Here is a 22,983-nt window from a genome sequence, read left to right as displayed (position 1 = left end):
CCAGGATGACATAGCTTCTGCTAAAGAGCTGGGCTCTAAACCCAGCCTGATTTCGGCATCTGTGCTCTTGACCACTGCCCACTCTAAGGAGTCTTTGCTACCTGTCTGGTTAAAAAGGCAACACCTTAACAGAGACAAATGAGCAGTGCCATATATTATTTCACCTTCCATGCAAACTGGGTTATATGTCTACACTTGTCGTTTCAAAGCGCCTAAAAGATCTTCCTGCAGTTACTGAATATCTAATTTTATATTGGAAAGGAAAAGAAAATGCCTTAAGATGTATACATAGTTCCTCAGTTCTGAGATATTTCTTTGATTTAATAATAGCCTTTGGAAGGAAGAGAAACATTTTCTCAATCATGCATCCAACTATAAAAAACATTCAACTTCAAAAATATTAAAATGTAAAAATGCAAAGTGTGTAAAAATGAAACTTAGAACCAAGAAAATAATGTAATCATTTGAATCTCCCCCCTTTTTATAGTTTTTTTACTCTATTCTGTTATAACAAGGACATATATATAAAACAAACACATATACAGTTGTTTGGTTTTGTAGGAGGAACTGGGAATTGAACCTGGGTCTCCGGCATGGCAGATGAGAATTCTGCCACTGAGCCAATGTCGCACCACCCCATATGTAGTTTTACCTACCTTGAATACTATTTGAAATAGATAAGATAGAATTAGTGAAATAAATTGTTTTTTAAGGGTTAGGAATTGCTCATTACAAAAAAAAACAACCCTATGTTATTCAGTATCAAAGTTTTATGAGATTACTATTATTGGTGAAATGTTTGTTTTAAAAGACCAGACCACTATCCTCCCAGAATTCTTTTTTATAGAATAGGGTAAGTAAATAAAGGTATAAAAAGTTTACAATGGTAACTTAGGGCTTAGATAGGAAGTTAAAAATGTCTACCTACTTTTAATTTTCCCTAAGGTAATTGGTTTCACAATCTACTGCTATATAATGAACTATACCTAAAATCAGTAGCTTAAAACAATAATAATGTTTAATAATAACTTATATTGTTCACACATCTGCAATTTGGACTGGGCTCGATAGCGATGGCGCATCTCTGCTTCATAAAGCACCAGCTAAGGTAATTAGGATAGGGCTGAAGGACCCACATCCAAGGAGACTCTCATGTGGCTGGCAAGTGGAAGTGGCTGTTGACTTCCCTCCCAGAGATGTTGGCCAGGAGTAGGCTTCTCCATGGAGCTGCTTGGGGTCTGGGTCCTAAGAGTTGCCAAGAAATCCAGCCAGTAGTGGCAAACCTTTTTCTGTCTCAGCCTCCAAACCGCATAATGTAACTCTGCTTTCCATTACACAGCAAAGTCACTATGGGCAGCCCAGGTTCAAGGGAAAGGGGATTAGACTCCATGTCTCAATGAAGAAGTGACAAAGAATTTGCAACCATGTTTAATCAACGATTAATGCATAAATTGTACATGATACCTATAAAAAGGTATTTTTATTTGCTTGAGCTAGACAAGTTAATGCTGAAGTTTAGATAAGAAAATAAACATGCAAGAATAATTTAGAAATCCTTAGGGAAAAAAAGTGGATATACTAATCCCAACAGACAGAAAACCATATTCTAAGTCTACTATAATCAAAACCTTATGATACTGCTTGAATGGAACACAATAGACCAGAAATATACTCAAGAACATATGGCAGTGTAGTATAAGATAAAGGTGGTATCTCAAATTACAGAGGAAAGGATAATTTTTGAAAAATTACATCGTAATGCATTTATTTGTAAAACAATTAAGCAAGATTTTCACCACACATCATACCCCAGGACAATTTCAAATGAACCAAAAATTTAAATGTACAAAAATTAAACCATATATACACTGACAGAAACATGGGTGAATGAATGAATGCCTTTATAAATTGAATGTGGGGAAAGCTCTCTTAATTATGACTAAATATCCAGAAACCCTAAAAGACCGATAAATTCAACTACCTTAAAAAAAGAAAACTTTTATATACTTAAACATACCATAGGCAAAGACAGAAAGACGAAAGACTAACTGGAATTAAATGTTTGCAACTTCTGTCACAGATAATACATCCATATTAGGCTCTTTGATGGTGTCCCTCTGTTCATTTCTTTAATTCTGTTACATGTTGAATTGTTTCTATTGTTGTCTTCAAGTTCACATCTTTCCTTCTGCAATGCTGTGCTGCCATTAACCCCACTCAATGCGTTTTTCATCTTACACATTGTGGTTTTCATCTTTAGAAGGTAGAGCTGGGTCTTTCTTAAATCTTCAATGTCTCTGCTTAATTTCTCTACCATTTGGAGCACAGTTATAACTGCTTTATTATCTTTGTCTGCTAATTCTAACAGCTTGGCCAGGTCTAATTGGATAGCAGTAGACTAATTATTTTCATAATGATAAGGCATGCCTATATGACTTCTTTGCATTCCTGGTAATATTTGATTTCAGACCAAACATTTGTGGGGTAATATTTGTTTCACTGTAAATATTCTTGTGCTTTGTTCTGGGACTCAGTTAGGTTACATGGAAATAATTTGGTCTTTCATTTCTGGCTATATGATTTGTCAGCTATGTTCAGAGCAGTGTTCAGTCTAGGACTAATTATTTCCCACTACTGAGACAAAAATTCCCTAAGATATCTACCCATGCCTCATGAATTATGAGTTTGAACAATCTGGTTAGTAGAAAAATGTATTGCTTCTAAACTTGTGTGTACATCATACACTGTTCATTTTAGTTCTTGTGGAGAATTCATACAAGCTATTCTTGAATAGTTTCCCCACATGCATGCTTTCATCATTATTCTGCTAACTGTTCAATAGAACAAACTTTCGTTGTTCAACTCTTATCTTTCATACCGTATGGCCACCTTGGTCTCCTGGACTCTTAATTCCATCTCCCTGACCCTGAGAACAGACAGAATTCCACCTGGGTCCCCTTCCCTGTCCCATGATCTGAACACTACCTCACAGCAGTAAAGTGGACCAGTGTAGGCATCACTGGTTTGTCTCCTGTTTCTCAAGGACTACTTTCAGGACTATAAAGTCTCTATCTTGAATCCCCTTGTTTCAAGCAGTTTGTTCAGTTTTTGTTGTGTGTGTATGTGTGTGTGTGTGTGTTTTAATTATTTCACACAGCAGATAAATCCAGTCTATGTTACTCTTCCAAAAGCAGAACTCAAATCATGAATCTTAAAAAAGATGTACTCTTAATAATCTACTTGATATGTGGTTGACAACCTTTGCTTGCACAGGATCGGAGTATATATCTTAGGCTTTGCAGGCTAAACTGACTGTCAACTGGTCAGCTCTGCCACTGCCATGCAGAAGCAATAACAGGTAACTCATAAACAAGTAAGTCTGTCTGTGTTCCAATAAAACTTTATTTACAAGAGCAGGAGGTCAGTCAAATTTGGCACATGGTAGTTTGCCCATTTTTGATCTAAAGCAACACCACTAGCAATCCTAGTATCAATATCTTACTTATGATAAAAGAAAGTAGACCTGGGGGGTGCAAGGGAAGTTCAGTGATAGAATTCTCACCTACCACGTGGGAGACCTGGGTTTAATTCCCAGCCCATGCAATTTCCCAAAACAAACAAACAAGCAAAGAAAGAAAGAAAGCACACATAAAAATTCAACAAATGGTGCTGCAATAATGGGATACTCACAAGGAAAAAGAATGAAATGTGATTCCCACTATGCAGCATACAAAATAAAAGAAAGAAGAAGGAAGTAGGCCTTCCCTGAAGAAATTTTTTATTCTGGGTCTGAAGCAGGAAAAGCATAAGCTTAAGACATCTTGTTGTACCAGAAAGCAAAAAGTACTCGAATAACAGTAGGATCAAAAAGACACACAGAATCTGACTTGTAGGGGCTTCCACTAGACAAACTTTGGAAATTAGAGTGTAAGGAAAACTAATGATTGAAATTTATTATGATTTTAAAAAATAGAGAAGCACAAATACCTAGGGATTTAAAAATCACAATTTTGCATCACCTAAATTTATTCACTAAAGGACTCTCAAGGGATGCAAGGAAAGAGAATAGCTACATAATATCAAAATATCTCAACTGCCTCAGAATTTCACTTCATAGTTCACTTTTTAACTAAAAGAGAAAAATACACTATTTCATGGTCAGATATAGTAGACCTTGTCTGTAGACCTTGTCTGAATAGTGCTCAAAGATAAAGCCTCACCAATATTAGCATTCCCCAACAATACTTGCCTCCTGATAGAAGTACACAACATCAATGAGGTAATATTTTGCCAAAAGTGTTTAACTTGATCCAACTATTATAAAACAATTAAACACATCTACCTATGAGAAAACAAACAAATACAGAATGCTTGTTACAGTGACCAGCACCTGAAGTGGGTTATTGAAACACATCAGTGTCATGAAAAACAAAAACAAAAATATGGGAGGACTAGATTTAAAATATTAAACAAACTGCTTATTTGAATGAATTTTGATTGGATTCTGCATGAAAAAGTTCAAGGATTGAAGCTATAAAATACATTGTTTGATATAAATTGGCAAATTTTGGAAAACATTGCATATTGGATTACTTTATTCAATTAATACTAATGTTCTTAAAAATGATAATGCCGGGCGGGCCGCGGTGGCTCAGCGGTCAAGAGTGCTTGCCTGCCATGCCGGAGGACCCCGGTTCGATTCCCGGCCCCAGCCCATGTAAAAAATAAACAAACAAACAAAATATAATAAAAATAAAGATGTTTCCCTTTCTTCCTCCCTTCCTTCCTTCCATCCTTCCTTCCTTCTCTGTCTTTCTTTCTAAAAAAAAAAAAAAAAAAAAATGATAATGCCCTTGTTATACATATTTAAGAGATGTACACTGGAGTATTTTAGTATGACATGTTGTGATATTTCCAAGTTACTTTCAAACGATTAAAAAGAAAGGCAATTACTAGACAGACCAATGGATCTAAGTGAAATGTGAAATATGCTAACAATTGGTGAATTCGGTGAGGAATATGAAGATGTTTATTGTGCTCCTCTGCAATTTTTTAAATGTCCAAAATGAAATTTGGGGAAAAATGTAGAACTTTCTTATAAAATGTAAAATTTCCCTCCTGATTAAAGCAGGCTTCAGGTGACTGACTTTAGAGTCTATTTGATCACTAGATTGTTTCACTGAATAATTTTACTGAGAAGCAATTTAGGAAATAATTTGCAATTCACCTTTTATCTGTAATATACTTGGTGCATTATGCATCATTATATTATGCACCCTGTTGTCCTTGGAAAATGACATATTAGGCATCATGCAGATAGGTGATTAAAAAGTTTTTTTTAACCATCAGGAGATAGAAATAGGGTAAGATAATGGGTAATTGGAGCTGAAGGGATACAGACTGTGCAACAAGATTGGATACAAAAACTCAGAAATGGACAGCACAATACTACCTAATTGTAATGTAATTATGTAAAAACACTGAATGAAGCTGCAAAAAAAAAAAAAATTTTTTTTAATGAATTGGAATATTGAAGTCCAGGTATCACTAAAAGCCAAGTTTGTAAGGAGGAGAAGAGGGAGGAGGAAGGGGAAGAAAAACAGGAAAGAGAAGAGAAGAGACATGGGGGGAGGGGGTGAAAAGAAGAAGGAAGAGAAAGAAAGGAAGAAAGAGGAGAGGAAAGAAAACAGAAAGGGAGGAGGCAGGCAGACGGTTGCCCAGTGAACATTATAAAGTTTGCATGCCTCCCAAATGGCAAATCCCTCCCCTAACAGAGGCAGTTTTCAACTGTGGGCTCACCCAGCTCCATATTTGGTCGTTAACTTTGTCTTTCGCTGAGAGATTGTCAGGAAACCCAGTTTGATAGCTCAGGAGACAGATTCTTAGGTTAAAGCAATTGTTAAGCCTTGTTCTGACCATCTTAAAACCCGTTGAGTAGTTGCATTTTTGCATTTGAACCTCATTTTCAGTAAATCTATCCCTATCCCAAACCCCCATATCTTAACCATGCTTTTGAGAGCGTGCTTAGCTTGGCCCCCATCAGTTTTCACAAGACCAGAAAGCTGCAGGGCACCCAGCAGCCAAGGTTTGGCTCTCTACCACCAGCTTTTCCATGATGCCCTCAAAGCTTGTTTGCCTGCCATACTGCTTGCTGCCTGACCAAGTTCTATGTGCTTTTCTCTCCTTCTTGACCCAAAGTAGCCACCAACCTGTTTGAACTTTCAGGACTACAGCACCCCAGATGACTGCCTCATCCCACTGGGAAGGCGTGGGAGAAATTATTGCCTGGTAGCATTTCCATCGCATTTTGCCCTAACTGAGACAGAAGGAGCATGTAGGCCAGGAAAAAATGACTGAGAGATTAGCTATTCCTAATGGCCTGTTCCATTCACATTTAGAATGACAAAGTGAACATAGCGAAAAAATAATAATAACTATGTAAAGGATCTGGTATCAGAAATTCAAGTTTAAAAAAACCCATTTCCCAAATCCCATGGTGTTAACGATCTTTTCTGCATTCCTGCTAAGCACACAAAACTGGCTAGAAATAATACAAAGGCATGACAATTCCTCATTTTAAAATTTCAAGGCTTTTCTTCTGTTTTTATAAGCACCTTTCTCTTATTTATTCAACAAAATTCCTATAACTCACATTTCACATGAATTATTCATCTTAGGTAACAGTAAATATGTAGATGTTAAAATTTAAGGTATGGGTGCTATGAAGCCTGGAGCTAAGATTCAACTTGCCCTTTAATTCTCAGCTTTGAGTTTTGAATACCGTGGATCTACTTCTCCAGTGTATGCAACAATGTTTTTTCAGTGTCGCAAATACGTTCTTATACTATATGCTTATATTCCGTCACCTCAGAAAGCAACATCTATAATTCATCTATAGAAATTAAAATGTAAAAATGAATGCATCCTATTTTGTGTAAATACCATACTTTGCTTATTCATTCATCAGTTGGCAGATTCTTGGGTTTTGCCTGTCTTTTGGTAATTGTGAATAACAGCACTGAAATATATCTCTGAATGTGCTTTTTTAAAGGGAAAATAGCTGTAAATATGGTGAGAGAATAAGTTGTTAAAAAACCATGGAACTGCGTTTCACAAACCATGAACCCTAGGTTAAATCACGGGATAGCATTAACAGCACAATTAGAAAAATGTACTTTCATCAACGGTAACAAATGTTCCATATCAATGCAAGGTGTTAATAAGATGGTATAGTAATTACCTAATATTATATTACTAATATTATATTAATAACAGGGTGGTATTTAGGAATCTGGCAAATATGCTTTTATGTATGATTGTCCTCTAAACCCACAACTTCTCTCATGGAAAAAAAAAAAGAATGCAGCTTTCCAAAGATGCTCTAGATACTTCTCACAAGACTTTTAGGAGAAATTATCTCATAGTTATGAGATTAGAAATCTTTTAAAATAGGTATTTTACAGTTATTTCATCAAGAAGTCTCCTTATATTGAACTTCTGTCTGTGATAAAATAATCCCTTGCATGCAGAGTACATTAGATTAAAAGTCTTTCTTATTGTCTCATCTAATTGCTCATCAACTATGGTGTGCTATGTACCACCTCCGTATGATGAATAAGGAATAGAAATATTACAGAGATTATCAGCACTAACATCCTATACTTAGGGGTCAATGGTAGGGAACTATTAAAAAAAATAAAAATAAAACACTTATAAGGAAATGGTCCTAAGTTTTATTCTTAAATTTCTTACATACACTTCTAATAATGTTTACACACTTACAATTTAATGTCCCTTTACCTTTATAACAATTTTTGCATAGCCTTTTCCTTTTTAAAGATAAAATCAACATCTGTCTACTGAAGGTGACTGAACCATCAAACTCATTTTATACCCACTTCATTTCACAGCTACAATTATACTTTCTCAGCCTGGAACATCAAAACAGAGGCACAGCCAAGGTCTTTCGCCTTTATGGCTACATAAAAGAAATATTCTAACAAATACATTCCACCATCTATTCATTGGTGAAAAAAGAAAAAAAAAACCATACTGAAAAAAAGTAAAGTGGCATAAAATCAGTTTTATTCGTTGTGGAAACAAATCACATCCCAGGTTTTAAATCTCGGTGGCATGTGGGAAGGTAAGCATCTCTATTAAAATTTAACAATATACCTAATAACATTTATCTTCAACTTCAGTGAGTGGCTTACCGTAAAGGTTTCACAATTTCTCACTTCCAGATGTTGAAAGGTAGGGGTTGAAACAGCATCTCTGGTGATCTGGATATGAGTCCAGAGGCCAAATCCAAAACACTGATGCACAGTTTAGATCCAAGTGCAAGTAACGATAGAAGATTATATCCAATGTGCATACTCTGTCAAGTGCAGCTCAGAGAAAATCTTTTCATGATTCTGCATAGCAGTGTAGATGGTTGATGTGATTTATCCTTGGTCTTTTCACCCATAACTTAATTCTATACCTTAAGTCTTCATGGACACTTCCTGGAGCTTAACCTCCAGAGAACAAATATCTATGCAACTGTAGACAAGCCTCTAACATCCCAATACCTCATATCTTAACTATAAAAAACAGGGATCATGAAAGCACTCTGCACAAGCTGGAAGGTAATACAAACCAAACTATGGTTATAGTGGACTTAATTATATCCCTGTTTGACTAGTTTCTTAATCTTTTACTTTCACCACTTTCTATAGGAACTAAAACAAAAGCATATCGAAAACTTGCATACAAAGGAAGAGAATGGTAAAAACAACACAACCAAGTTGCTTGCCTTGGGAGCAGAGTGTTTCTTATCACATTTGTGTTTGCAATTCAAACAATGTAACACTTTTCTTATGATGGTATCACAAGGCAAGCTGACTTATCTTATTCACTATTAGATGAATGTAGGAAGTCAAAAAAGTTACTGAGAGTTTATGTCATTTGTTTGCACTTTGAATCTTCAAGTCGACAACTAAGAAATTATATATATATTTTTTGTATTGGTTTAATCACTGTTGGGAGATGCCCAACTGTCCTCCATTGATCCCATTGATCGCTTTTTACTACAAATGATTTTCACTCTAATTATTTTTTAGATTTATAATTGTATTAGTTATTAGAGTTTTTTCCATTATGCTTATTGATGGCCCAAACAGTGAATGAATTCAGGGAAACATGAGGATAAATTGAATTATCTAAGATGATAACTATCCTAGCCTTTCCTAAAATAATAGCAAGTTAATGTTTAGCCCCCATATAACTTTTCCAGCTAGTCCTAGGAGAAAAAAGAAAGTTATAGTAATTGCTTTCTGAAATTCTAGGCCATGAGCTCAATTCTCTTACCTTAGAATTGTTAGTTATATTCAAGGATTTCCCCAAATGAACAGAAAAAAAAATTAAATGCATGGAATGAAGGGTGTTCTGGTGAGAAGAGAAGTAAAGAAAGAGAAGAGAAGGAAGAGAGAAGGAGGAATGAAGGGAGAGGGAGAAGAAGGTTGGATGGATGGATGGATGGATGGAGGAAGGAAGGAAGGAAGGAAGGAAGGAGGGAGGGAGGAAGGAAGGAAGGAAGAAAGGGAAGGAGGGAGGGAGGGAGGGATGGAGCAGGGGGGAGGGAGGGAAGGAGGGAAGGAAGGAAGGAAAAAAGAAACAGAGAGAGAGAGTAAAAGGTCACCAACCAACTGTGAAACTGTGACCTGGGGAAAGAAACCCAACCTCTGAACCTCACTTTCCTAATCTGTACAACGGTTACAATTCTTTCCTTGAATGATTTGCTCCCCACCCCAACCTTGTCTCTTGAGCCTTACTTTTTTCTGAGGCCCTAATATATCCCTATGTAGAATAAAGCCACTTCTCTAACCTATTAGTTATACAGTGGGAAAGGCTATTGGTACAAGCTATTTTGGGTTTGTTTTCCTTTTCTTTTTTTTATGCTACTGGTGGAAGTACTAAAGGCAATGACCCAATGTGGAGTCTGTGCAGAAATGCAAGGGTTGGGTAGGGGATCCCTGCAGACATAATTTAGAAATGGCATTTTTCCTTACATGAATTAATTGCACTGTACTGAACAGACAAAACTATGGCTAAGTTCTTTTCTTATTTTTAAGTAGAAATACAGAGACTAAAGTAGGCAATTTAGCAAACACCAAATTAAAATAATTTCAAAGCTAGGAATTAATAAACACTCTACCCGTAATGTCTTTGCAAGGTCAATAAATAAGCCACAGTTCTCCTCTGCTTTGCAATTGCACACTGTGAGTCTGGCTAATGTTCTTGATCGCTATCTTCTTCTAAACCTATTTATTATTAACAGATTCAATAGTTAAAAAGAATTCAATAGAATGATGGGTCTCATTTTACTGAACATAAAACTTACTCCTTTCAAGAATGTTTCATTGAATTAATTTAAATTCCCGTAGACTTCTTTTCTAATAATTTTGGGGAAGAAGAAATGATATTTCAAGATATTCCCTGAAATAAAATACATCTTCTAATTAATAACAGTAATGAGAAAATCAAGATAATAGAGTAAAATTATTTCTAAGTGTGGAAAACACTCAAACAAGAAAGAGAATTCAAATGTTAGTCAGTTCCCCAAATGGTTCAGTGAACACTAATTTTCAGAAAAGTGTCATCTGAAGTTATTTTCTTTAGAAATTGTTATTTGTATATTTCTGGTAGAAATACATTAAGAAGCTATTGATGTTTATGATTGTTTTCCTTTGCTACCCTAACTGAAAAAGTGAACCCAAACTTTCAATTCAAGACAAAATAGAGGAATAATAATATTTCAAAAGTAGAGAAAGGGCTCTATTTCCATCACCTTATCTCAAAGTTGACTGAGAACAAATGAGCATTTATATAGCAAACAGGAGCTCTCTTGTCCATATCCGCAGTTCAGTGCCAGACAAAACTCTCTATAAAATCAAATTACTTAACATCTCTGAGCCACATGGATAAACTAAAATGGGAATGTCTATCTCACGGGGTGTCATGGGAAGTAGGGGATATGTACACAACAAGCTAATGGCAGGTTGGGACCATACAATAATCTGTAGGTATTTCGTATGATTATTCATATTATTCACGTTACTACTTCTAGTTAAATAGTAACAATTTATAAGTGTGGAAAACACTCAAACAAAAAAGAGAATTCAAATGTTAGTCAGTTCCCCAAATGGTTCAGTGAACATTAATTTTCAGAAAAGTGTCTTCTGAAGTCATTTTCTTTAGAAATTGTTATTTGTGTATTTCTGGTAGGCAAAACAAATGTATGAATGCTTATATAAAAAGTAAAGCAGAGTTTTACAATGGACAACTCTATTTTAGAACAGATCCAAGTAAAAATTAACTATGTGTCACAATGGTATTATTCCTGCATTATGCAGTAAAGCACCCTCCTCTTGCCTTCTACGTGTCTTCTTAGCTGCTCTATAGTCTCTCAGAACCTTCTCCACCCCCTCAGCCTGACCATCCTCTGCTCCACCCAGGTCCATCCTGTTTCATCTCGGGTCAGGATTACTGCAGGAAGAAAAATTTTACTGCTTTTCCCACGCACATTCTCCCCCAGCTCAAATTCATCCTGAATTTGATTACACAGCAATCTTCTTAAAGCATGGTTTTCATCAAAAACAGCAAATAAGCTCAACTATAAGTGCAACAAATAAAATAATACTTAACATGCATTTTACAACTTTATTTTCAACCAGGAAATGGTTAAATGAATCACAGTGCTGAATAATATGAATTACATCATCACATTTCCTAGGAAAATAAGTAATACATTTATGCATACAGTATTTGGAATACGTATGTAAAATTTAATACACGAGTCATGGCAACATATGCAAAGATAGGAGATCATGCTGTGGTTCATAGTGAACAAATGGGATTAGAAGAACACAGTGGGAGGTATTTCATTCATTTAGGGGTACATAACGTGTTTTTTAACTTTAATTTTTGCTTTTCATATCTTCTATATAAATTGTGAACAAATTACTTAGTGATATTGAAGAAGCGAAAGGAGGGGTTCCACTTATTTTATCTAATATTGTATTGTTGCTTTTTTTTAAAAAAAAAAAACACATGTATTTCTTTAACAATTTGAAACATTTAAAATCCATGATTGTTTTCATTTAAAATATGGCTTTGGGCAAGGTCACCTTTATTGGAGATCTATCCTTGACTAGGTCATCCTTATTCTAGCAGGGGATTATTTAGGAAAATGTCATTTATCACAACATCTCAGAACCCTATTAAAACGAGCAACAGAACAATGCCTTGCAGTGTTGTGAATATAATCTAATATAAGTGAATAATATGTAAGAAGTTTTACAAGCTTTGGCAATCAGAAAGGGTCATGGAAAAGGAAAGAAAAAAAGATTCCAGCCCAATATATTCTCATTTCCTGTAAATACCATACCATTCAATGAGAATAAGAAGATAGGAGAATGAGGAAGTTTCCTTTTGCTGCTGGCTCTAGAAGTATAATTTTCTTCATCCAATAGCCCTCACCAGAAACCCGTGTTTCAGAGAAGCCATCTCTAACAGCTAGAGTTCTTCCTCAACTGACTGGATTTCCTTCACAGGTGGGGAGTCCCCTGCCTGTCACTTGAGTCTTCCACGAAGAGCCTTGGGTGCATTTTACAATACTACGCTAAAATGCTTGAATTAAGTACTTCTGAGGTTCCTACCACATCTGAGATTTTGGACTGTGTAATTCTTTTTTCCAGGAACTTACAAATATCTCCTATATCCTATCAGATCAACTGCAAACATCTCATTTTGTCACTTGGTTATAGCAAGGGCAGCTACACATGGACAAGAGCTATATTAGGTGAAACTGGCCCAGTGTGGGGATACATTAGAAATACTGAAAGAAGGACTAAAATGACTGCAGCAGAGACAGCATGGGTAAGCTGGGACCAGCTGAACCTAGAAAAGTTGGCAAGGCCCAAACCATTTTTGGAGGATCTTATATGAAGAGCAATTGAAAGCCACTGAAGAGCTTTTAACTGGCAATGGGGTTTATGGGGGGATGAGAAAATAATCAAAATCCTGTTAGGAAGACAACTCTGGCTGCAGTGTTAAGAGCAGATTGAAAAAGAGACAATATAAGTTAGTTTACATCAATCCTTGGTTCAAGGCTCTTCAGGGTTCCCCATCTCAGAATAAAAGTCAAAGTACTCATCTACAATGCCTTTTATGATCTTCGCCCAAAGAACAAAGTATAAACCTTTAGGTACAAATAATTTTTTGAAGCAATTAGATTTACACTGCTCTCAGAGGGAATATCCTAAAGCTGCCCAATCTCTCCCTTCTTTGGGAGACAGCTATAAAAACGACTCATTCAAGGGAGACCCTCCGAGCATATCTAACATCCTAGTTGTAGACTAGTGAACACAGAATATTAGAGATATACAAAAGTCTGGCTGCTTTCCTTGGCTTTTAATCACAGAGGGAACAATAGGAGTTTGCAAGAAAATTCTGCCTGTTTGAGCTTTTCAGGGGACGAAAATATTCAGGGGACAGCAAGTATTCAAATAACTAATGATCAATTAACTGAGTTTAACTGACCTTCCCCTGAATATAAAGCATAAAATGACAGAGCTAAAAGTAAACCAACATCACTTTTGGCTTCTGCACTTAGACCATTGACACAAGCATTCTTTCAGATAAAATGAATCCATGATGACTTTGGACATGTTTCACAAGATGAAAATATACCAACATTTTAAAAAGGAAAGCTAGATGAAGTTCTTAACTGTGTTCTTAGCAATTTCATAGCTACTTTTTCAGACTATCTGGAAAAAACATGAAGTGAAACACATGTATACACCACCAACTTTTGGGAAGCCCCTTGTTGCAAAACTTAAGAACCGCTAATTGATATGGACAGCATACCAAATCCATTTTTACTAATGCTGCTCTCAGCACAATGAACATATCCTATTTCCCTCTAAATGAAGGAGAAAATTCATTTCCCACAATCTGAAATGCTCAAGATAGACATTGCAGATGTATCTGAAAACAAACTTCCATGTTGTCAGCAAATCCACTAAGACTGAAACTTGCCTCCTAGACTCCTTGAATTAAAGTTATGACAGCATTACTATTATAAACACCATTTTCCAAGAGTTTATTACACAGCTGTAAAAATCTGTTCCAGGATCAAGTTTTGAGGCTCAAGAAAGGAGAAAAAATATTAAAGTTTATTATGAAATAGAGAATATTTTAAACGCAAATCACAAAGCACAAAAATTTCAAGATGTTTCCTTCACCACGAAATTTTAATTAATAATGCAAGGAAACTATTGGTCAGAAATTTATGGACCAGAAATCCATTTTCACCTACACTGAATGCATGTTGAGAAATAACTTCAAGAATATAATTATATTAATCCAGAATGTAATTATATTAATCCAGAGTGTATTGTTCTCCTATTCAGACTAGATTTGCTCTTGTAACCATGGGTTATAATTATGAATATCTAAGCTTACTGATAAGCTGTCAAATGATATACTTCAAAAATAACTCTCAGGCAAAAGTCAGCATACATAAAGCACAAAGAGAGAAGTGATACCTGTGCTCCTAAAAGCCTCTCTTTCTTTTTCACATATACATATACATAGAAAGAGAGATAAATTCACACAAACACCCTTCCCTATACACACTCACATGCACACAGAGATACACACATGCCATACACAAAGACTTCTGCTGTTATTTTTGCTATTTAGGAGCTAAAAGAAAGTTAAGCTTAACAAAAAAAATAAAATAAAATAAAACAAAGGAAAGTTAAGGCCTGCAAATCGAAAATAAAACAAAGCAATAAAGGACAAAAATCTTCTATACTTAGAAAGGATGGGCAATTAGTATCTATGTAGTAAGGAATTTTCTCTTGGTTTCCCTCAAAGAGAATCCTGCTCTTTGTCCTTGGCTGCTGGGAAGGGGTTAGGGAAGGAGAAAGGAAGAGAGAGGAGGAGGGAAAGCCTTCTAAGCCCTTGGAATTTCCTAAATGACAGCAGAGTCTTTGCTGTTCACATGGGCCACTCCACCACAATCGATCATTTAAGTTAAAAAAGGTGATTCAGGGTAAGGTCAGCTACACCTGATGGCTAACTACACCTGGTAGCCCCAATCTTATGACTTAGGGTAGGGACTCTGGGCCATATATCATCAGCCTAGTCTCCAGGAAGGGAAAAGGATGGAATCTGAGTTCCTACACGCGGACCATGAATCAATCAACCCTGCCTACATAATGAAAACTTTGGTCATGGAAGTTCAAGTGAGCTTCCTAGGTTGGCAATACTCCACGCATATTGTCACACTAGGAGGACAATGCTTCCTGACAACAATGCATGTTCACATTTGGGCCCTTCCCTCTGTCTTATGTTTCTCTTCCCTTGGCTGTCTTTAATGCTTCCTTTCCCTATAACAAATGCAGCCATGAGTAAAATAGCCTATAGGGAGCTCTGTGAGTCTTCCTAACAAATATCAAACCTGAAGTTGGTTTTGGGGAACACTCAAACTTACAGTTGGTGTTAGACGTGAAGGTCATCCTGTGTAGAATCTTCACTCTAACTTTGTAGTTGGATTCTAACTTTTTCAGTTAGGATCAAAAGTCTTGGGCAGACTTGGCAATCTGGAGGACTGTGATTTTTTTTTCTTTATTAGAGAAGTTGTGGATTTAGAGCACAATCATGCATAAAATACAGGATTCCCATATACCACCCTATTATTAACACCCTGCACTGGTGTGAAATATTTATGTTACAATTGATAGCACATTTTTATAATTGTACTTTTAAACTATAGTCCATGATTTAACTTTGGGTTCACTGTCTGTGTACTATAGCTTTATTGATTTTTTTTTTAATTCTACTCTGTTACTGTATTTATAATCTAGACTGTGATCTTAATCTCACAGTTTGGTCAACTCCAGTCAGTGTCACAAATAAATTTTCTCAAAACAAGGAATTTGTGTTCTCTACACAGTGACAACCATCCATATGCATACTTAAAAGAATTTTGTTTACAAATTTGATTTTTACAAACTAACATACACACTTTCAGAATAGACTTGTCTCTGCCATTCATTTAAATCTAAAACTACCTATGAAGTTAACAATCAGAAAAGATCACTAAGAAGGCAGAGTTGTCACACCACCCCTTCACACCAAGGAGACAACTTACCTACTGGCCCTCAATTTAGGATTTTCTGTAAAGCTCCTCATCAAACCACACCTCTCCTATCTTTCATTTCTTCAGGATACCTCCCAAATCTCAACCTTTCCAAAGGTTTCACTCCTTAAATGGCAGTAACTCTGATTCTTGGGGACCATGTCAAGTGGCTAACAGATTCAAGAGATTTAAGGCACATCAAAGGAAATTTAAGCAAGAAATATCATAGGGATGTGACTCTACATTATGGAAACATGTATGAAGGAACTTACAAGGATTATTGGTGCCGACTAAAAGATGGTCTGGAAGAGATAATAAGCCTCACAAAGGGTTAGGTTTCTTTCTGGAGACAAGAAGACATTCTGAAAGATGATGACATCAAATAAGAATGATGGTAAAATAAATGGATAATTGAAGAAAAGGTGAACCTCATTAAAAAAATAAAGGTCAGAAGGATCTGCTTGGAATGAAAATACTGGACCATTTGATTTTTTTTGGAAAAATGTGAAACTGCCATCCACACATACCCTAATAAAGCATTTTTACTTTTAATGTGTTTTCATTTTTAGTTCATACCCAGCTTTATTTTGAAATGTTCATTGGGTTTTTTTCTCCTTAACTGTGGCAGACTTACTCCCAAAGTTAAAAAAAATTTAGGTAAGAGTATGAATATTACAGTTAGAAATTCTAGAACTTTCATATTTACTATTTAAATAATGGTTACTGCTCACTTTCATGATGCCCATGAAGAGGAAACATTAGCTCAGTACCTTAAAATTCTTCCTCATACTTTGGGAAGAATGTCATTCATTTAAGCTTTTCTGTGGAAATACTTTTCTCCTTGTCTGTGTAGACTTAGTAATAACTTCCAAAATAGCTTAGCTTCCCAATTACACTTGACTGGCTCTCCTTTGTTCGCTTTCCCAGACTAGTCACGTAAGTAACTGAGACACACAGTTTATTCTGAAGGCATGCACAGTTTTTTCCTCTTTTCCTTTGTCTGTAAAACAGAAAACACCTTCTCAAATAACTTCTGCCTTCTTTAACCTTCAGAATCTTTCAACGTATCCTGAATTTTTGGTTTACATTATTTTAGAAACCTTTTCTATAAAGGTTAGAAAAAAAATGTATTAATTTTTGAAGCCTTTTTCAACTAAAATTTTACAAGTCTGATAAAATCTGAAACGATAGTTGATTTCTTCAATGTTTTAACACAGTCAAGCCCTCTTTTTTTTTTTTTAATGATGAAGGTATATTTACTGTAGCAAACAATACTAAATAAAGTGTGAAGGAACTGGAGATAGAAGAATTAGTTAGTATAAATAATTCAAAGGACACTGTTTAATAGTAACTTGGTATATAACTTGCTAAAAGTCATTTATCTAAGGATTTCCAAGTTTCAAATAACTGTTCTCTGGATATTTTAAGACCTGTTGTTACATGGCTGTTCCTATAAACCTAAATTATTATTTTCCTTTTTTTTCAATGATAACTAAAGCTATACATCTGAGTAAAGAATATTGATTTTTCATTTAGAATGTATTTGTTAATTAATAATTTTGCTAAGTCTAATATTTAGGAACATAAATGATAGTTTGTCAAACTGAGAACCACTGGGTCAACACCAGTCTGGGAATACTGTCCATGCATAAGGAAATAATTATATTCCCATATGTAAAAGACTTATCAAAAAAGCAGCAAGATATTATGTAACATGGGCATGTGCTTTCACTGTTTTGACTTAACTTAAGAATCAAGAAAAGAAAATAAATACAGACACCTTAAAATCACTTTTACAGCAGGAATAGTTACTTGTTTAATGCTCTGCAATGTTCAAGCTGCTTCAACCTCAATGAAATTAGTAATTAAAATATAATATTCAGGTCCTAGGACAAAATTTTATAGTTATAACAGGGCCCAAACAAGTATCTCTCCTAAAAAAAAATGTTAAGACAAATTATCTGTAAGATTCTTCCCATTTTAATTAGACAGTAACACTACAATATCTTATATACTGATTCAACATGTATTTAAAACTTTCTTTCAGATTATCCTCTAACTCGTCTCTTTATATGTATAGTTACACTGATTTTCTCATATTTAACTCCTCACAAGGCTAAGTATAATGCTCTGAACTGGTCAGTGCTTTATGACTACTGATAAAAGGCAAAACCTAAGGCATTTTCACATAAATTTCAGGCAGAAGAAGTCAGTAATAAACAAAGAATAAAAAAAGGTTTTGCTTTTGTTTTTGTTTTCCCACTTGAGTGAGCTCACCCTAAGGTTAATGTCAAATGACACTCTCAGGTCTAAAAACAAGCACAGAAACAATATTCACTAAGAAAAAGCATGTTACAGAGCAAGGTCATTCCGGGGGTGAGAAAGCAAAACCCTTCCAGATGACTGCAGGGTCCCAGGAAGCTTCACTACCCAGGTATGCAGGGCCCAAATCAGGACAGACTATTTTTCGCTGCCTAAATTCCCAGCTATGCAAACGGATAGAGGAGAAAATATCAGACAGTAAGAGAAGCAAGCATTCACTTATGAGAGAAAGATACAACAGACGCCTCAGAGGACAAATACTGGAATCAAGTACAATATCAACAAAAGCCTCAAGAAGACAGCAAAAGAAATCAGACATAATGCATATTCAGGAACGACTTATTTTGCTGAACAGGCAGCATTAAAAAAAAGTCTCATGTGGATGAACTATATAGGCAGCTGCTTGAATAATGTAATCATAAGTCCTTGTAAGAAAAAGGTACTGTAGACCTCATGCAAAATAAAAAGCATGCAGCATCCTAACGATTAGGTAAAACTCAAGTTGCTATTTAGAAAATGATGAACGAAAGAATAATGACCTTAAAAGTAAAAGATTCTGTACCAAGGGTTGGAATGAACTCATTTTTTAAAACTTTTTTATTGTATAGGATAATGTATATACAAGGCAAAGAGATAAAAAAGCAATAGCTTTCAAATCACTCTTCAATAAGTAGTTACAGGACAGATCCCAGAGTCTGTCATTGGCTACCATACAATCCTCTCAGATCCTTTCTTCTAGCTGCTCCAGAATATAGAAGGCTGGAAGGAATAAAGCTTTTTTTTTATTATCACAATCGACATTTTCCTTTCTTTTTTGTGAAAAATAACATACACACAAAAAAAGCAATAAATGTCATAGCACAGCACCACAATTAGTTGTAGAACATATTTCAGAGATTGACATGGTTACAATTCTACAATTTTAGGTTTTTACTTCTAGCTGTACTAAAATACTGGAGACTAAACAAAATATCAATTTAATGATTCAGTAATCATATTCACTTGTTAAATCCTATCTTCTCTGTTTAACTCCACCATTACCTTTGATCTTTCTATCCCTCTCTTTAGGGGTGATTAGGCTATGGCCATACTAACTTTTTCATGTTGGAAGGGTCTGTCACTAATATGGGGTAAGGAGATGGAACTATCTAACGTCCTAGAGAGGCTGGGTTATGTTTCAAGACTTATCTGGTTCAGGGATCCATCTGGAGGTTGGATGAACTCATTCTTGAAAAACAAAAACACAATATCAAGTGAAATAATACAAGTTATAATTGGCAGAATTGTGATTCTCAGGCTAATATCCTTAAAAAATAACAAACTGAAAATGTATTCATATAATGTGTGCAACTTAAAAGTTTAGCAGATGAGAATAAAGAAAGAAGGCCAATAGAGAAGACATTATTTCTCATGACATGGGTTTACTTGTGAACCGGTCTTATGGAAAATGTCTTTGCTTCTCAGTGAGAAACTTTCAAGAGCTCCTGAGTGAAATCTACCCCTCTCTCTCTCTCCCAGTGAAATAATTTTACCATTTTGGGCAACAGCTACTTTTCCAAAATGAACAATAGATTATGAATCATGAGCACAATCTTGGAAAATGATTTTAAAAGTCAATAGTTATACTGGATAATTTAAAAGTCCGTTGAAACAAAATGATGACAAGTTTATAAGCTGAGAGCCATAAAAACAACTAATCAAAATATTTCAGAATGATGAAGCTATTACTCAAGGACCAGTTCAAGAGTAGCTGGTGCATGTCCCAGGGAGAAAACGGGTTAAATGCTTAATCTAGAAATGATAAAGCTGTTAGCTACATATCTCTTTGGAAAAAAAAAAAATACTGGCAGGAGCATCCTATCTATTACAGTACTTCATGCAGCAGATGACTATGAAAGATTTTTGTTTTAATTTTGAAATATTGATGCTAAATTTCAGCCAAAAAATCTGAAATAACCAGTTAAAATACATTTTATATTACTTATTTTTCAATGCCTGAAATTAATAAACCTATCTGAACCAGTGCCTTCCGTGTGACAATTTCTAGCTATTATCTTCTAAATACAAAAACTGGCCAAATGCAGATATGTTTTTATCCATATTTGGAAATCCTAGGTTATTTTTTTTTATCTTTCTTCTGGTGGTATTGATATTCATCTTTATTGGTGGTGCAAAAACTGGTAGCCAGTAATCACACGTGACTATTAAACCTTGAATTTGTATTTAATAAAATTAAATGGCCAGTCCCTCAGTCACATTAGCCATGTTTCAACATAGCCACATGTAGCTACTAGTGGCCACACTGGACAGAGCAGATATAGAACATACCTATGACCACACAAAGTTCCATTAAATAGCCCTGATCTAAAGGTTATAAACAGAGAAGGATTGTCACACATTTTGAATGCATTTTGGTATAGTTGCTAATATAAATTTGATTACCAAAGCTACATTTCTAGTTACAGGAAAAGTTAATCAAACTAAATTTCAAAGATGTTTCTAGCACCCTTTATCTTATAACAAAGTACATAACCTGTTAATACTAAGTTTATTCAATTTTGTACTTAGCAGTTAACTCTTCAAACTACTAACCAGGGCAAAAGTCTATTGATTTGTATCTTTAGATGCTACAAAGACTAATTTTTTTACAATAAACATTCCAAGATTTTCTAGGCAGAGTCAGATTAGGAAGCGAGGCAAGTTGAATTACCTTATTATTTTATTGGTGAACAACCTGTCTTAATTTTTACCAATAACCAATATATAAATTCGTATTAGTTAATCAAGTAATAATGCACAACAGATATTTAATAAATGGTTTGTGATTTGTAGCTTGAAACGAACCTGCCTGTTCAATCCTCTCAAAGAAAGAAGGGTAAGACGAAGACTTTCTCACCCATACCATACCCACTTAATCATAAGTAAATGTGTATATGTCTCCACTAATTTACTAAACTAATCAGTAAGTTCAAATCCTGCTATCTGAGCAGAAATACCAGGGTGGGTGATGGTGGTGCGTGTTGAGGGTTGGTCTCCAATTATGTACCCGGCACACACATCTGAAAGTGGTTTGCATCACCTTAGCTCTAATACCGATCATCCATGTAGATCTTCCTAAAGGATCTAAAGGCATTTCCTTACCTTACTTCACTATTCTAATTTGTCAGCCCATTTTTCTGCAAAATTAAAGAAAAACAAGGGGTACTTCTAACAGTGGCACCCTCAGCCCCTTAGCGCAAACTCTGTCTGCTCAATACCACAGAACATAATAGAGTAAACCAAGAAACAATTGATGGCTCCCTAACCAGAATTAAGAATTCTGACGCACTTGTTCTCTATATATGTCTGGCCAAAGTGACATGGATAAAATCTCTGGCTAACTGCTAAAGTTCTAGAAATTTCAATAAAATGCACATTAACTATTGCTATTCTCATCATAAGACTGTTATAAAACTATATGGAAGCCCTCAGGAAAAAAATGTAAAGAGAGAATGAATAAAACAAAGAAGAGATTTAGAAATCATAGCATCTCCTTAAAAAAAAAAAACTAAAACAAACAGACAACCTGTTAACTATAAATTCGTCTAGGAAATATTACCACTGGTTGCCTAATACTCTGAATGGTCTTTGAGAATTAACTAAATTAATTGCAATAACTTCTGCTTATTCTTAAGGTAGGTGTCTTGTACTCATGCTTCTAAACTACTATACATTACAGCTAGCGGCTCTAAATTATTCCCTGGTAGATAAAACTAAGATACACCAATATTATGCAATAGGCAATTTATTTAAATTGCCAAACTGAGTTTTCTTAAACACAAAGAAGAAAATGTATCCTTAACTCATTTTAGGATGGCAGAGCAGGCATCTGCAAAGTTTAGCTTCTTGGAAACAGGAAAAAACAGCAACAGTGGCATGACAAGAAAACATTAAAGATGGCATTTAAACTGTTGCAACAAATGAAACAAGTTTATGCTACATTAAATCCATGCATGAAGTGGAGTCTTCAACTCATCTGCCTCACTAGAATTCTTGGCAAGTAAGTGAAAGAGGCAGAAGAAAATGCAGACAGGTATCAAACTTTTTAGCCATTGTCATGCCCTATATTCCTATATAGAACCTGGAAACAAAATCTGGAGGTGACTCCAAATGCCACTGAGCAAACCCTCGTTTCATAAACGTGAAAACTGAGTCCCAGAGAGGTAAAATGACATGCTTCAAGCCAAATAGCAATACAATGACAGAGTCAAAACAGGGAACTGTGAGTCTAGAGTGTTTTCCATAGATGGTACATTGGCAGGAGTTCGCACATCTTGCCCCTTTCCCAGAGAACAAACTCTCAACTGTGTGCAGATTCTTATATCATGCCTTTCTTTCTTTCCTTGGAAAGAAAAGGAGGGGAAACTAATGGTCTTTATTGCCATTCTTTTGAAGTCTTGAATAGTTATCAATGAGACTGAAGGAAAAAAATA

General features: G+C 35.3%; 1 protein-coding gene across 2 annotated transcripts in view; it reads right to left on the bottom strand.

The window, feature by feature from the left end:
- NLGN1 (neuroligin 1) overlaps nucleotides 1-22,983 on the bottom strand; it is a 714,506-nt gene that overhangs the window by 654,529 nt on the left and 36,994 nt on the right. Inside the window, exon 1 of one of the 2 annotated variants that reach the window (XM_077161065.1) lies at nucleotides 8,214-8,843. The exons of the other annotated variant lie outside the window; for it this stretch is intronic. The gene's annotated coding sequence lies outside the window, so the exon portion shown is untranslated. Of the gene's footprint in view, nucleotides 1-8,213; nucleotides 8,844-22,983 lie in introns of those variants that run through there. 2 annotated transcript variants of the gene reach the window in all.

Source organism: Tamandua tetradactyla, chromosome 5 (genome assembly GCF_023851605.1).
Source record: "Tamandua tetradactyla isolate mTamTet1 chromosome 5, mTamTet1.pri, whole genome shotgun sequence".
NCBI lineage: Eukaryota > Metazoa > Chordata > Mammalia > Pilosa > Myrmecophagidae > Tamandua > Tamandua tetradactyla.
Note: the sequence above shows the minus strand (reverse complement) of the source record. Positions and strands in the feature narration are given on the sequence as shown.